This window comes from Lissotriton helveticus, chromosome 6, assembly GCF_964261635.1.
Source record: "Lissotriton helveticus chromosome 6, aLisHel1.1, whole genome shotgun sequence".
Taxonomy (NCBI): Eukaryota; Metazoa; Chordata; class Amphibia; order Caudata; family Salamandridae; genus Lissotriton; species Lissotriton helveticus.
Window position 1 is genome coordinate 136,161,148 of NC_136067.1, and position 15,204 is coordinate 136,176,351.

The 15,204-nt window shown below is 42.8% G+C and overlaps 1 long non-coding RNA gene across 1 annotated transcript in view; it reads left to right on the plus strand.

Moving 5' to 3' along the window:
- Positions 1 to 4,890: 4,890 nt before the first annotated feature.
- LOC144761247 (uncharacterized) overlaps positions 4,891 to 15,204 on the plus strand; it is a 246,278-nt gene continuing 235,964 nt past the window's right edge. The window contains exon 1 of the long non-coding RNA XR_013595644.1: positions 4,891 to 5,241. This is a non-coding gene — a long non-coding RNA (uncharacterized LOC144761247). The remainder of the gene's footprint in view (positions 5,242 to 15,204) is intronic.

Below are 15,204 nucleotides of genomic sequence, written 5' to 3' on the forward strand. Positions count from 1 at the left end.
TGTATTAGAGTTTTGTTAAGGTCAGGCTCTCAAACTTGTTGATAACAATTGTATAACTGAATGTCCTGCTGATTTTTGTATTCATTGTTGATTATGCAATTAAAACCTTTTTTAATTTCATACTTTAATAAATACGGCCGGGCGACTAGCGCCCGCCTTCCAAAAAGTAAAACACGTCTCGTGTCCATGTTCCTGGGTGTTGGGTGCCGGATTGGGGGGGAGGCCGCAGCCAGTCGCTGACCATGATGAAGCAAGGAGACCTCAGACATGACAGAAGAAAAGGACCAGGCATGAAGAGAGGCAGTCGACAAAGGGAGCGAGAGACAAGAGGAGGGAGAGGCCTACGTGTTATGTAAAGTCCCTCATCAGCTTCTGGAAGAATAGCACAAAAATAACACATTATTCACAGACCAAGTGTTTTAGCCAGTAGAGCTATTTATACAAGATTAAAATCTTCCCCTGCCCCATATTACGAATCCACGTACATTAAAACCCTCTCTGCTCCTTTGTTTGAACCCATGATGGCCTCAGAATATCTTTTCAGAAGTAAGAGACCAAAAAATAGGATACTGCTACATCTTCTGACAATGTTTCTGAATCTTATGCACTCACTATAGTTGTGAAACAGGAAACAGGGATTGGATCAGCGTGTAAGACACAGCTGCGTGCCCTGTGAGTGTGAACAGTTTATGCATTTTAAAGCGAATTTTCGAACCAATAATACAAAATACATGCTTGTTGTGTCCTTATTTGGAATTATGGCACCATGCTTCCAGTTGATTGTTCCAGATCTTGTGAGTTGAGACAAGATCTGGAGTGGTCAACAGGAATTGCCCTGTGACGTCCATGTTCATCTTTAAATAAAGAAATAAACCAGGAATCTGGACTCCCACTCGTGTGGTGCCCCACTACAATGCTATAAATGCGGTATAATATTACTGCAGACTAATAATATTGTACGGCTAAGGAAATTAACACTAAACTACTGCCTCAGCGTGAAGGTGTTCTCGAAATTGTTTCCCAACTAGAATTATAGTTGCTAGGTGCATAATGCAAAGTTTTGCGCTTTTTAGAGATCAACGTTTTACATTCTTTCAGCAGGGAACAAAAAAATGGTTTTCTGACCTTGAGAGCTGACTTTGCTTGGCAACAAGGGGCCTAATTTATGAGAAATGACGCATTGCGTCATGATTGGTGCGTCATATTTATAATATGACGCATCATGTCGCAAGGAGTTACATATATGTCAGTATTTCTGACGTATCTGTAGGCGCAAAAGTGATGCATTGCTGGAGTGTGTCACAAAAGTGATGCAACTCCAGCAATGTGTACTTTCACATGGGCAAGTCCCATGTTGTTAGTGCCTGCGTCAGTCTTACGCCTGCCATGAACCAGGCGTAAGATTTTGACGCATTAGCGGCCAAGAAATGGCGCAGTAAAATCTTATAGATTTCACTGCGTCACTTACATGACCCTTTTGTTGCGTCAAAACGCCCCCCCCTTGCATACATTATACCTGGCGCAGGCATACTGTGGCGCAGGGGTTTACAAAGTGATGCATCTACCTAGATGCGTCACTTTGTAAATATGGCGCGACAAGTCGCATTTTTTACGCCACTGGTGCGTCACAAAAAGTGACGCACCGGTGGCGTAAAAGTGACGCCCAGCCTCATAAATGAGGCCCAATGTATTTAATGTGTAGATATGGCCAGTGCCCGCTAATTCGGAGACAAAAGAGAGATGCCAACTGATCTGGTCAGTAGAAATTACCAATGCATGGGAGCTGTAAGGCCACCCCAGAGAAATAAAAAGTACTTTGGTTAAATCTTCGGAAAGCCAAAAATAGTAGATTTAAAAAAAACAGAAACAAATGAAAGGATACATTGGCTAAATAAACCTGACATTGAAGTGCCCTACTTTTCAGGTGGCTAGGCACATGTGCTGGGGCAAAATTACGTCATTCAGAGGGAGAAGAGCCAATGGCTGAAGTGGGCTGACCCTTTATCCCATAGTGTATGCTGTGGTGGGCAGAAGCAACATGTGAATGACAACTCAGCAGACCCACGGATAAAGACTTCTGACCCGAAGCTCCTGTATTTATGTTCATTTTACATTAATTTTAAAAAACAATAGTCTGCAGGACAGTGTGTCTCAAGGCCAGACCTAAACTATATGAACCGCTTGGCGTATAACTAGAATGGCATAAGCATTGTGTCCTAAATATAGATTACCAAAAATAACGCCCTATTGAAGTTAGAAAAATTCTACACTAAATTGTATGATGTTTTTGTATGCGATATTTAGGACACAGTATTTATATCAGACATTATTCCCATATATAAACTTTTCCAGCTGTGGTTTAGTGTACTATGTCCCAACCAAGTTAGACTATTATGAAGAATGCATAGCACAATTTTGAATCCCATATTTTGTTTTAACAAGTAGACCTTTGCCACTCACCGTCTGAATGCAAAATGCACTTAATACGTATGAGGCATAATCTCACGAGTCAGTCATCTCAGGTGGCTCATGCACATCTCGCATCAGACAATCTATTTTCAAATGACTATTGCACCGCATTAATCTGCTGTCAGGACAGCATCTGTCTCTAACTCCAGACTTTTGTCTCACCGTTTTTCCCCTAATTTAGTTTAGTTTAGTTTAAAGGAGTTTGTAGAGCGCATGGTAACACCTCCCGGCGTGTCCCCGCGCTATAGAGAAAGAAAGCAGCGGCAGAGGAAAAAAAGAAAGAGCCAGTTCACACAGCAAAGAGGCAAGTTTTCAGCTTCTTCCTAAATACGATTTCATTACTCTCCAACCTGATATCTAGAGGCAGGAGGTTCCATTGCCTGGCAGCTAAGGTGCGGAATGATCTGCCACCCATTTTAGCTTTTTTGGGGCAGGTAGTTTTAAGTAGACCCAAGAGGATGTGTTATGAACAGTTTCGGAAAAGAAAGTATTGGAGATTAAACAGAGGAGAGATTGACCTTGAAGAGTGAATATTACATTCCTTTGCTGAAGAGAAGAACCATAACTCAGGAAGGCTACAGGCACTAAGAGAGGAAGGTTTTCATGACTCAAAAAGCACATTCATCTTTACTGCTATGTTTTTGTAGTCAGAAGAGTCATTCTCTAGTTGGTATTAATGTCGAGTTCGAGTTCTTCCAGGCATGTTAGCTGGAAGCTAAACCAACATGAGGGAGCTGAGTGAGCGCTTCCTGCACCCATTCTATTACACATTTTCTCTGATAGAGCATGCACTTTTTATGAACAGGTCATTCTTTCTGTTCACATTTTCACCAATAGGACATGCACTTTTGATGAACAGGTCACTCACTCTTTCTACTCACCTTTTCTCCAATAGAGTGTGCACTTTTTATAAACAGGTCATTCTTTCTGTTCACAATTTCACTAATAATGTATGTCATTTTTATGAAGAAACCATTCGTTCTGTTCACCTTTTCACTAGTAGGACATCCACTTTTTGTAAACACCATATCTCGAATAGGGCATGCAACTTCTATGACATTGTAATTTGTTCTATTCACATTTTCACTAATTTGACATGTAATTTTTATGTAGAGGTCATTTTTCTGTTCACATTTTAACAATGGGGTAGCTAGCCTATGTCCCTGCGTTTGCTGCCTGCGGTGGCATGTAAGAAGGGGGGGAGGGCGTCGGATGGGAGGTGCTTGTGATTTCCATGACAACTGCTCTGGTAAGGTGGGGGGCCGATGCCCCAAGATCTCGTGACGCCCCCACCTCCCCCTTTGCTTCACCACTTTATTTTCACTAATAGGGCATACACTTTTATATGAATAGTTCATTCATTCTCTTACAATATCACTTGGAACACTTGTGTAATTAAATCGGGTAGAACCAGTCGTTTTACAAGAAATACAGAAGTTACTGTCGGGAATAGCAACATGTAATTGGAATTGCATCTGCATTTCTGTTTTGTGATAACATTTTTAAAGCTGGCACTAAAATTATTAATGCCCAAAATTAGCACCTATATAAGAAGAAATGCAGTGATGGTACATAATACAAATTCTGATTCTATATTATGTAGATGACTGCAATGATAATGTACACAATTATGGGTGTGCACATTTGTTTTGCAAAATGTTGAGAAATGTGCCCAAAATTATGCATAAATTAATAAAAATGCACTTTTAGTATCTGGAGATACTGGTAAGGGGACTAGTTCGAGGCAAAATGTTTCTGGCAACGCATTTTCTGCTTTTGCCTAGCTTCTGTGAGACATTGCAACAAAAGGCAAAAAGGGTACAAAATTACACTCAGGCATAATTTCTGAAATTTTGTGTAATTTGCTTAATGCAACATTATTTAGATGTTGGAAATGACAAAAGCTTAATGGAAAATGTTGCATTGGCCTACTTGTCGGTTATTAGTTCCTGTCTGTCTTTATATTAAAAAAGTCACATTGGTACTATATCATGAAACACTAACACTGCTTGCTGCCAAAGTGTGATGGGCCACTGGAAGTACACCAATTGTCCATTACATGTATAGTCTAACAGATAACAAATATCAGATTTCAATCTTTTGAATTTTACTTTTTAAAGAACAAGTTGAACTTTATTTTGAAAAAACTATTTTTGGATGACTGATGAAAAAGGATGTGCAGAGAAGCGGAAATAGAGTTTTGAGGGAGCAGCAAGAGGCCATATCTGCCCGTACTGTGTGGGCAACTGCAGCAGGCAGCGGGCGCTGCAGGATAACCATCGGCACCGGTACCGGCCGTGAGGGGAACGGCTCACTGGAACTACACGTCCCAGCATCCCTTGCCTCTCCCTGACGTTGCGCAGCGTGCCTGGAGGCGCGATATCTCAGCAAGCAGCCTCCCGCAGCGTAGGATGGGCCGAGAAGCGGAAATAGAGTTTTGAGGGTGCAGCAAGGGGCCATACCCGCCCGTACTGTGTGGGCAACTGAAGCAGGCAGCGGGCGCTGCAGGAAAACCATCGGCACCGGTACCAGCCTTGAGGGGAACGGCCCACCGGAACTACACGTCCCAGCATCCCTTGCCTCTCCCTGACGTTGCGCAGCGCACCTGGAGGCACGATATCTTGGCCATCAGCCTCCCGCAGCGTGGGACGCGCGCCGGCCAAGCCCGGGCCAAGGGCGGGCCCGTCCTAGCCCGTCACAGCCAGAAAGAGGAAGGGCAGGGCCCCCCCTCTAACAACTAGGACCCAATCGGTATACAGAACCAGGGGAAAGGTATTGTGCCTAAGAGTTCCATGCCTATTTTAAACTATGAATGACTGGAGACTCAGAAAGTCGTCTTAGACCCTCCCCTAACTTCTGTGTGTGTTATCCCAAAATTAACATTTTGCACGTCAATACTTTCCGCTGCTATTTTCCTTGGACTTATCAATCTTTTATACTTCTCCGGTTTTAATTTTCCATTTTAATATTGTATTGTATGTTTGATACTGTGGGATTTTGAATAACTGTGCGATATATCTTATTGCTTAGCACATGTCACTTTATTTAAGGTTTCATTCACCTTGCACTTTATTACAAGTGGACTGCCCAAAACATCAAGCTCCAGCATGGCGAGTACACTTGCGTGGTAGATTAATTTACATCTTGTAGCACGTATCACTTTAAAGCCAACCCATATTGCACTTTATTCTCAATGGTGATCCCTATTGATGACATATTAATATGTTGTATGTTTTGATTCTGTGGGACTTTTAACTATTGTGCGATAGATTGTACTGTTGTACTTCTTTTTAGCACATGGCACTTTATCTAAGGTCCATCTATTTTGCACTTTATTACTACCGGGTCGCTTAATACCCCAAGCTTATGCATGGCGAGTTTCCCTACGGTAGACTAATTTATTCTGTGTAGCACATGCCACTTTAAAGCCAACCTATATTGCACTTTATTCTGAGTGGTGATACTTTATAGCAATAGATTTGTAAAGGGGACACATTATTTTTGTCTAGCAAGGACTTAAGTCCTAAAGACCTTACGAGGCTAACATTAACTGCTTTGTGCTATCCTTCTTCTACTCCCACTTGTAGTCGCTGTATTACACTTGGGCAAGTAACATCCAAGTCCCTGTAGGCACTTTTATAGGGCCAATTATATATCCCCCGTCTGTATAGCCCTTTCTGTTTGTAATATCATGGCAAGGAGGCAGACTGTTAAGCCTTTCACTGATAAATCATGCACTACGATTGATTCATTTCTGGTCAAAGCGGTTAATGTCCTCTCAGAAGAAATCGATCGTACTGAGAGGCGTTTCTCTATGGGTTCAAGCTCCATGAGGGCAAAACAGGGGTAGGGGGCCAGGGCCCCTTCTGGTACCTCTAGTGAGTCTAGCGAGAATGGACCCAATAAATCGATTAACAATTCATTGATAATCGAGGAGTCGGGTCCGGACCCCATTGATGCAGGAGGGATTATTGGGGACAGTACTCGAATATGTCTGACCCCTAATTTGACCATCCTTGAAAGCCCCCCGTTACCGAAAAAGACCAGGGGAGGCAGAAAGAACACACTAGAACAGGGGAATCGTAATTCTAACCCCAAGACAAAAAATGTTAACAAGAGTAGTCGTATTGGGAAACCAGGTCCGCCTGCTGATCATTTGATTAGAACAAACCCTATATCGGGGGGCGTGGTTTGAACGCCGGAGAGGATGGCCGCTTCAGCCTTTCTCTCCTCCCGTGGCGCCGATTCTCGGAACCAATATAGGCGCTTTCCTGCAAGCCCCGGCGTTTCAAATGGTGTGGAGCGACGTCGGAACATATTGTGAACCCGATGGTGGCCCGTGAACAGCGAGATCGCCGAGTTAAGGAGACACACTGCTTGACTCTCTTGGGAACGCATGGTCTCTATCATGGGACTTTGCCCGCACCGCCGATTCTCTCGAACGCGGCTCTAACGCAGCTCTAACTGCACGTGAAGACGCTACATGCCCGTGACACCCTGAGGATATGCTGAGGCTGAACGAATACTGAACGAAGGCTGCTAATATTTCAAAAGCGATACGAAGGGGAAGATTGGAACTCCCGGACACAACAGGTACCGCGCTCCGAGGCTCACAAAATGGCGGCAGCACAGTGTTATGATGGCCCGATCCCTTAAGCAGAGGACTAACAAGTGCCCCCAAAACTGCAGGCTGGCTACACAGTGAGGTCACATAAGCGGCAGCATAAGCGGGGGAATCACGTTAATGGACTAATATTGTAAATCTGGGCAAAAGCATCGACAGAAGCAGGATGTTATCTGAAGCTCCAAATTTGGTGGAACTCATTTGAGAAATTTTGCATAACAGTCAAGCTTAATTAGCAGCGCTGGGTCCCGCCTGCAATCGTAATTGTTCTCACAGCTAATAAACTAATCTAAATGTTTGAGGAACCAAATACCTATGGACAGCAAGACATAAAAGTGCTCACACTCTGCCTTGCCTGACTTTAAGATGGCCGACACCTGGGACATTCCCACCTGTTAAAGCACGATGAAGGTGCAAATGCTACATTCTAAACCATAATTCATTACAAGGGCAAGAGCCTCTTCATCCCAAGGCGACATCCAATCATATATATCAGGCCATATGGTGCCACAAGGTGGAAAAGCATAGCACTGTTGCCTGTATCCTATCTGAGCGCTGAATGCCTGAATACTGAATGCTATCTTGGGTCACTGGTGATGAATTACTGGTGACATGTGATGCCTAATCTACTACCGCGACGCGCAAGGCTCTTAAGAGAGGGGCATAATCAATACCTCAATACCTCAACTCAGGAGGGCAACATACAGTCTACCACTAAACCACGTTTACGGAATACGGAGTGGTTTTCTACAAGTAGATCAAATAAGGCACACCAATTAATATTTTGATGTCATTGATATCTGACTGCGGAGTCCCATAACAGTTCAAGCCTGACCATGGGAGAAAAAGAAGCTAAAAACCTCAAAAGGTTGAAAGCCGAACCACCGACTCCAATTTCACCAACCAAAGGGAAACCTGATATAAATGTGAGGCTGGACACGATACTCCTTAAACTAGCAGAGGTCCATGAGATCACGAAAACTACCAGGGAAGAAATTGCAGCGGTGAGACAAGACATTAAAGAAACCATTGTAATGTTGTCTGAAACTGAATGCAGGATCAGTCAACTTGAGGACTCGGAAGTGAAGGTGAGCAAATCCCTTAAAGACCTCTCTATATCTACATCAACCATGTCACGACGCATCTCAGAATTGGAAGACAAGAACCGAAGAGGGAACCTCCGTATTTTTGGTATTCCGGAAGGAGCAGAAGATAGAGATGGCTCATGCATATCGTTCTTAGAATCTTGGTTTCCCCAAGCAACAAATCTCTCCTTCACTACTCCGCTGGAGTGTGATCGTGGCCACAGGGTTCCTGGTCACATCACACACCAACAAAGAGGTCCTAGACCGATTGTCTGCAAGCCTTTGAGGTATCAACACGTGGAGCAAATCCTGATGTTCATGCGCAAACATAATCACATCCTGTGGAAGACCAACAAAGTATAAATATCCCAAGACTACTGCAAAGAGACAGAAGACCTGAGAAAGAACTTCCTTGCACTCCGACCACGGCTACGCACACTTGAATATCAATATGGATTTGTCAGCCCAGCGCGATTCAGAGTAATGATCCAGGGAGTACCACAAATCTTCTCGGACCCAACACTTCTAGAAAAAATTCCTCAATGGCCCTGAAGAATCAAAAATGGACACTGCCACGGCAACGAACACCAGGTCAGAGGACACATAGCCCACTCGATCAATGCTACCGAGAATGATGCACCCACGAGCCTGCTGCAATCTATACTCCAAGAAGCGTGCTTACCTTTGGTACCATCATCGTCTTATGCAGTAACTCTGATTAAAGAGGTGGTGGGATGTACTTCTCCTTACTTCCTTATTGGAGACATTTACTGAGATACTGCGTTCCTGGGACAAGTAAGACTCTATAATGTTTGCACTGTATGTATTGGGTGTGGTAACAATAATACGTTGGTTGAAATAACAATAAGTTGGTTGAAATAATAATAGTTAGTTGAAAACCAGAAGACCCACTATGTTATACTTAATGCGTTGTCTCTGCTAGATCACCAGCCTTAAACTCCACAAATGAGGCCAGGTTACTTCTTAAAAGTGATGCTGATACATGAAGATATTACCTTGTACGCCTGGTATACGTGATGGAACTGTTGTTTACGGACCTCTACTCGCAACGTTCACAACAGGCACACAACCTACTCATGTTCATAATGTTCCAATGTTCCTAGATTCTAATGTTACTAGATTAGATGTTCCCCGATTTTAATATCTGGTTCGCTCAATGATGCGTTTTTTGCTTATGCAAGCAGGTTACTATAGTTAGTCGCCTCGGAGGAGAGAACTAGGGTGGCTACTTCTCCCTGGTTGCCATGTCCTTATTGTACTTTTTGGGTGGGGAGGGTGGGTTTGGGATGTGGGTTGGTTGGATGGGGTTCTTGGTTACGTTGGTATTTATAGTTTTTCCCTTGTCTGCAGCTGTATTTTTGCCTTCATTTCCCCCTTTGTCTCAATACCCTGGCAGCAGAGTTCAACAACTAGACAATGATTCACTTCCCCCTTTGTCTATGTTCCCCGGCAGCAAAGCTCAACAACTAGTAAATGAAGTAGGTGTGCACATCAGGCACGTGTGTAAGTACATATGCAACCATACACCCATGATGTGGGATCTTGACCCTAACCCTGGTAGGATTATAACCCTCAGCTTCTGTCACATTACGCATAACATGGAGCTAGGCGCATCATTCCCACTCCTCGCTCATGGCGACAAATAAGCAGGCTATTAAGATAGTATCCCTTAATGTTAAGGGAATCAACCATCCCATAAAAAAAAGAAAAATCCTAGACTACCTCAACAAACAAAAAGGAGACATAATATTATTACAAGAAACTAAAATTGATTCACCACAATTTAATTCAATGAAGAATAAATGGTATAGTGAGGCTATCGGGTCTGACGCCTTGGGTAAGAAGAACGGAGTCCTTACGCTCATTACTAAAAGAGCTAACATTGATGTTCTACTAAGCGTTGCCGACACCAAGGGTAGATGGGTCTCGACCAAACTCTCGAAAGATCGGAGGGAGTTTTATGTTAACAATGTATATGCACCCAATAAAGATGACCAAGATTTCTGGAAGGAACTTTGCACACACATCGACACGATACCAGATACCGTTACGCATATTTTAGGCGGGGACCTGAACCTCCCTATAGACCCTATCCTCGATAGGGACTCACGCTGCCCCTTTCGCTCAACCAATTCACATAAAGCTCTCCTAAACCTCTGCAAACGCTTCAATCTGGTAGACTCATGGAGATTGATGAATCCAACAGGCAGAGACTATACATTTTACTCACCGCCGCATGGCTCATATACACGCATAGATTATTTACTCACATCGGCTCACTCTATTGCAGACATTGAGGTCACCTCCATTGAACCGCGTGTAGTCTCTGACCACTCATGCATCACGATGTCTCTGGCAATACAAAACGGGGTCAAGAGGTCATCTCTATGGAGATTCAATAATGCGGTATTAAAAAGGGCTGAAAACAGGACAGCAAAAGAAACGGCCATCTATGACTACCTTACCCATAACAAGAAAGGGGACACCACTGACCTTACTAGATGGGAGGCTCTGAAGACTACAATCAGAGGCGTGTTAATCAAGATAAGAGCAGCCATGAATAGGGACCCTAACTCCACTCTAACAAGACTAGAAAACGAAATCGCTGCATTAGCACAACAGCACATAATTTCTAAAGATACCCTGGTCCTCAACGATTTAATGAATAAAAAGTACGAATATAACAAACTTATTAGCGAAAAAGCAGGGATTTGGCTACAACACCAGAAAAATTTCAGACTGTGCCACACCAACAAAGCAGGTAAGAGCCTGGCTTCCTACCTGAAATTCAAATTACAACAGAATAACATCAAAAGTATTGTTGACAAACTAGGGACACCACATTCAGACCCAAACAAAATCACTGAAATCTTCAAGATTTCTACAATGATCTATATAGTAAAAACAAAAACATTGATGGCTCCAAACTGGGGTGGTACCTAGATAAATGCAAACTCCCCACTCTGCCGTTGGAAAACCAAGACAAATTAAACCGCCCAATATCCAGGGAAGCCATCAGACAAGCCATTAAATCCATCAAAACTGGGAAAGCCCCGGGTCCCGACGGATTTAGTGCGATGTTCTACAAAAACTTCTCAAATGCTCTGATGGAACCACTACAGGATTTGTATGAGCAGTTCGCCTCAAGTGGACAAATCCACGGTACCCCGGCAGAGGACCTTATTGTCGTTCTAACAAAAGACAGGAAAGACCCCACGTCCCCGAAAAACGACAGGCCAATAAGCCTGATTAATCTCGACTGTAAGATCTATGCCATGATCCTGGCCAAAAGAATCCAAAAAGTGTTACCCCATCTGATTCACCCATCGCAAGGAGGGTTCCTCAAAAACAGATTGTGCAGCGACAACACGCGTATCCTCGCACATATTCTGGAAAAAGCAAAACTGACTAACTCCCCGACGGAGGCCGTGACCCTAGACGCTGAGAAGGCCTTTGATAAGGTCGACTGGGCCTATCTAGAAGCTACCCTATATAAATTTGACTTGGGAACAGACTTCATCTGTAAGGTGATGGCCTTATATGCTAACCCGTCGGCAAGAGTAAGGGCGGGAAGATGTCTCTCGGACTCCTTTGAGCTGAAGCAAGGCACAAGACAGGGCCGTCCCCTCTCCCCTTTGCTATTTCTTCTGGCGATCGAGCCCTTCTTGTACTCGTTAAGAAGCAATGATCTTATTAAGGGCGTAGATTTTGGAGGTGTCACAGTCAAAATCTCGGCTTACGCCGATGACGTTTTGGTGGTCTCCGAGAATGCAGAACTAGCGATCCCAGCTCTGATGTCTTCCATTGCAGAGTTTGCAGAAGTCTCAGGATATAAACTTAATAAAGACAAGACGGAAGTAAAACTGCTTAACAACATAGATGGAAAAAGCTTCCTGGGTGATTCTGGTCTGTGCTGGCAATCGTAGAGCTTTAAATATCTTGGTATTGATTTCGAGAAAGATTTAATTAGTACTCTTAAAATTAACGAACTTGCCTTATACAAGAAGATCTCCTCGTTATTAGACGGGTGGTCCCCGAAATTCTTATCTTGGTGGGGCAGAGTTGAAATCTTAAAGATGATGATCACGCCACTCATACATTATTTAATAAGCATGCTCCCCATGTTATTGTCAGAGGACTTCCTCTCTAAAATACACAAAATGTTTAATGTATTTCTATGGCAAAATAAAAAAACAAGAATATCCTTATGTAAAGTCCAGCTGCCAAAAGATAGAGGAGGCGTAGGCTCACCAAACTTTAGATGCTATCAGACGGCCTATTTATGCAAGCAGGGAGCAAATTGGTTCAAAGCTTTCAGGAATACACTCCTGTATGGATCCAAATCGAAAAATCAATCATTGATAACCTACCGCTCCCAGCTATAATGACTATGGACGAGTCGGCCTTCCCTTATTCTAAGTACGTCTTTCTTAATACTAAAAGGGCTCTCCTCAACCTAGAGAGACATTTTAAGGCAAAAATAAAGTTTTCCAAATCCAACCTTACATCGTTTTGGTTTAACCCGGCTTTAAAAGATGAATGTCAACTCCTCTTTTGGGAAGACTGGTCCAGGAAAGGAGTGAATTTACTGCAAAATGTATATGAAGGAACAACACCCCTAACCTTTGCCACCTTACAAAATCGATTCAGTCTCCAACCACTTGACTTCTACAAATTTCTACGCCTCAAAGCACTTGTATCTGCCAGAGCCATCCAACCACAGAATCCTTCACTATGCCATAAATTGACACAACTAATATCAATGGGACATGTGGTTTCAAAAGCTTATAAGATTCTGTCTCCTATGCCTCAGAAAACACATAGAAAGTGTGAACGGGACTGGGAAAATGAATCTAAATCTTCCAACATGGCTCTTGACTGGGATAAAATGCACCTCTCACCTTTCTGCAATAAAATATCCCCAATATTGTCGCAGACTAAATTTATGTTGATAAACAGGTCGTATTGAACCCCAGAAAAACTTTTCAAACTCAAACTCATAGAGAACCCCCTCTGTTGGAACTGCAAATCAGAAGTGGGTAACCTTGTGCACATGCTCTTTTATTGCCCGCTGTTGCAAAAGTTCTGGGATAAGATCTATAAATATATCCAGCATGTTTTCCACTACAAACCACCCAGGGAATTCGTATATGTCCTGCTGGGGGCGATTGACAAGAACATAGCAAGAGATCACGATAGACACCTACTGGACCTCATGATGATGCTTGCATGCAAGGTAGTACTCAGCAAGTGGAAGAGTGCTTCTGACGTTTCTTTTAAAATATGGCAGGAATGGTTGGCATCCCTGAGGGGAGCTGACAATGACGCCCTTCATTCATTCCCTTGGCAAAAACCCCATATCAAATTGTACAGCTTACTCGATTCTCTGGAACTCTGCTATGATCCGCCTTAGATAGTTTGTCTCGCTTTACGCCTGTGACAGCACACTGAATACCTGTGCCGGGTTAGTGACCTCGCAGTCTTCTTCTTCTTACAGAATGCTCAATGTCATGTTGCCAATGCCTGACCCCCCCTCCCACCTTGCCCTCCCTCCTTACCGTTATTACACGGTTCCAATACATTCTGTATGGATGGTGAAACGAATGCTTCCATATACCATGCATACATATAGACCCCACTACACGCATCTTTTAAGTACTCAAGTATTACTGTATGCTAAACATAACATCTTCTGCCTTCAATTTGATATGTGTCCAACCATACATTATTTCCTGTATCCCATTTTATGTTATGCCATCGGTACGCCTTAACTCGCTTCTGTACTCTACTGAAACCAATAATTGGAGCTCAATGTATATTTGCGGCTGTTTTTTTTTCTGGTTTTTTTGTACTTTTGTATTGCTTGTATTATTTGTATTATTTGTATTATTTGTATCCTCAATTAAAAAAAATTTAAAAAAAGATTTGAAATAAAAAAGAAGAACAGACCCTATATCACAACATTTAACATTAGCGACTATTTCTGATAAAATGATAGAGCTTGTAAGGTCACTTTATGATAAATTAGATATTTTAGCTAGAGAAATCCATAAGATTAGTGGAGCGCTGGATAAAGTCAACTGCCAACTTCAAAATGAGTCGAACAGGATCCAACAAAAAGATGCTATTATAGGTTCCATTGACTCGATCACTGCCCGGGGTAGTGAACTTAGTAATAATTCTAAGGAGCGAACCGCTATCAGAGAAGTGGAAAATAGGGAAAAAGATAGAAATACAGTAACATTAAATCAAATTAATAACTATAGACTCGAACCATCCCAGAAGGAGAGAATAGCGAACAAGTTGGTCAACCCTATTACACCTGATCCTGTACAGTCTGATGGTTCAAGAGCCTCAGTCTATGGGGATAGGAAAATGACCACGGTCGCAAACTTGCCTCCCTAATGCGGTGCTTACGTTGCAATTCTAGCCAACGTACCTAAACTTCAACCTGGTAAGGCCACTTTATGATAAATTAGATATTTTAGCTAGAGAAATCCATAAGATTAGTGGAGCGCTGGATAAAGTCAACTGCCAACTTCAAAATGAGTCGAACAGGATCCAACAAAAAGATGCTATTATAGGTTCCATTGACTCGATCACTGCCCGGGGTAGTGAACTTAGTAATAATTCTAAGGAGCGGACCGCTATCAGAGAAGTGGAAAATAGGGAAAAAGATAGAAATACAGTAACATGAAATCAAATTAATAACTATAGACTCGAACCACCCCAGAAGGAGAGAATAGCGAACAAGTTGGTCAACCCTATTACACCTGATCCTGTAAAGTCTGATGGTTCAAGAGCCTCAGTCTATGGGGATAGGAAAATGACCACGGTCGCAAACTTGCCTCCCTAATGCAGTGCTTACGTTGCAATTCTAGCCAATGTACCTAAACTTCAACCTGGTTAGGTAGAAGAACATGGTTCACTTATGAACAAAGTAGTGTTCTGGTTGACCAACAATTGTGGCTATCCAATGGAAAGAGCAAGTCAGATTTTGACAAC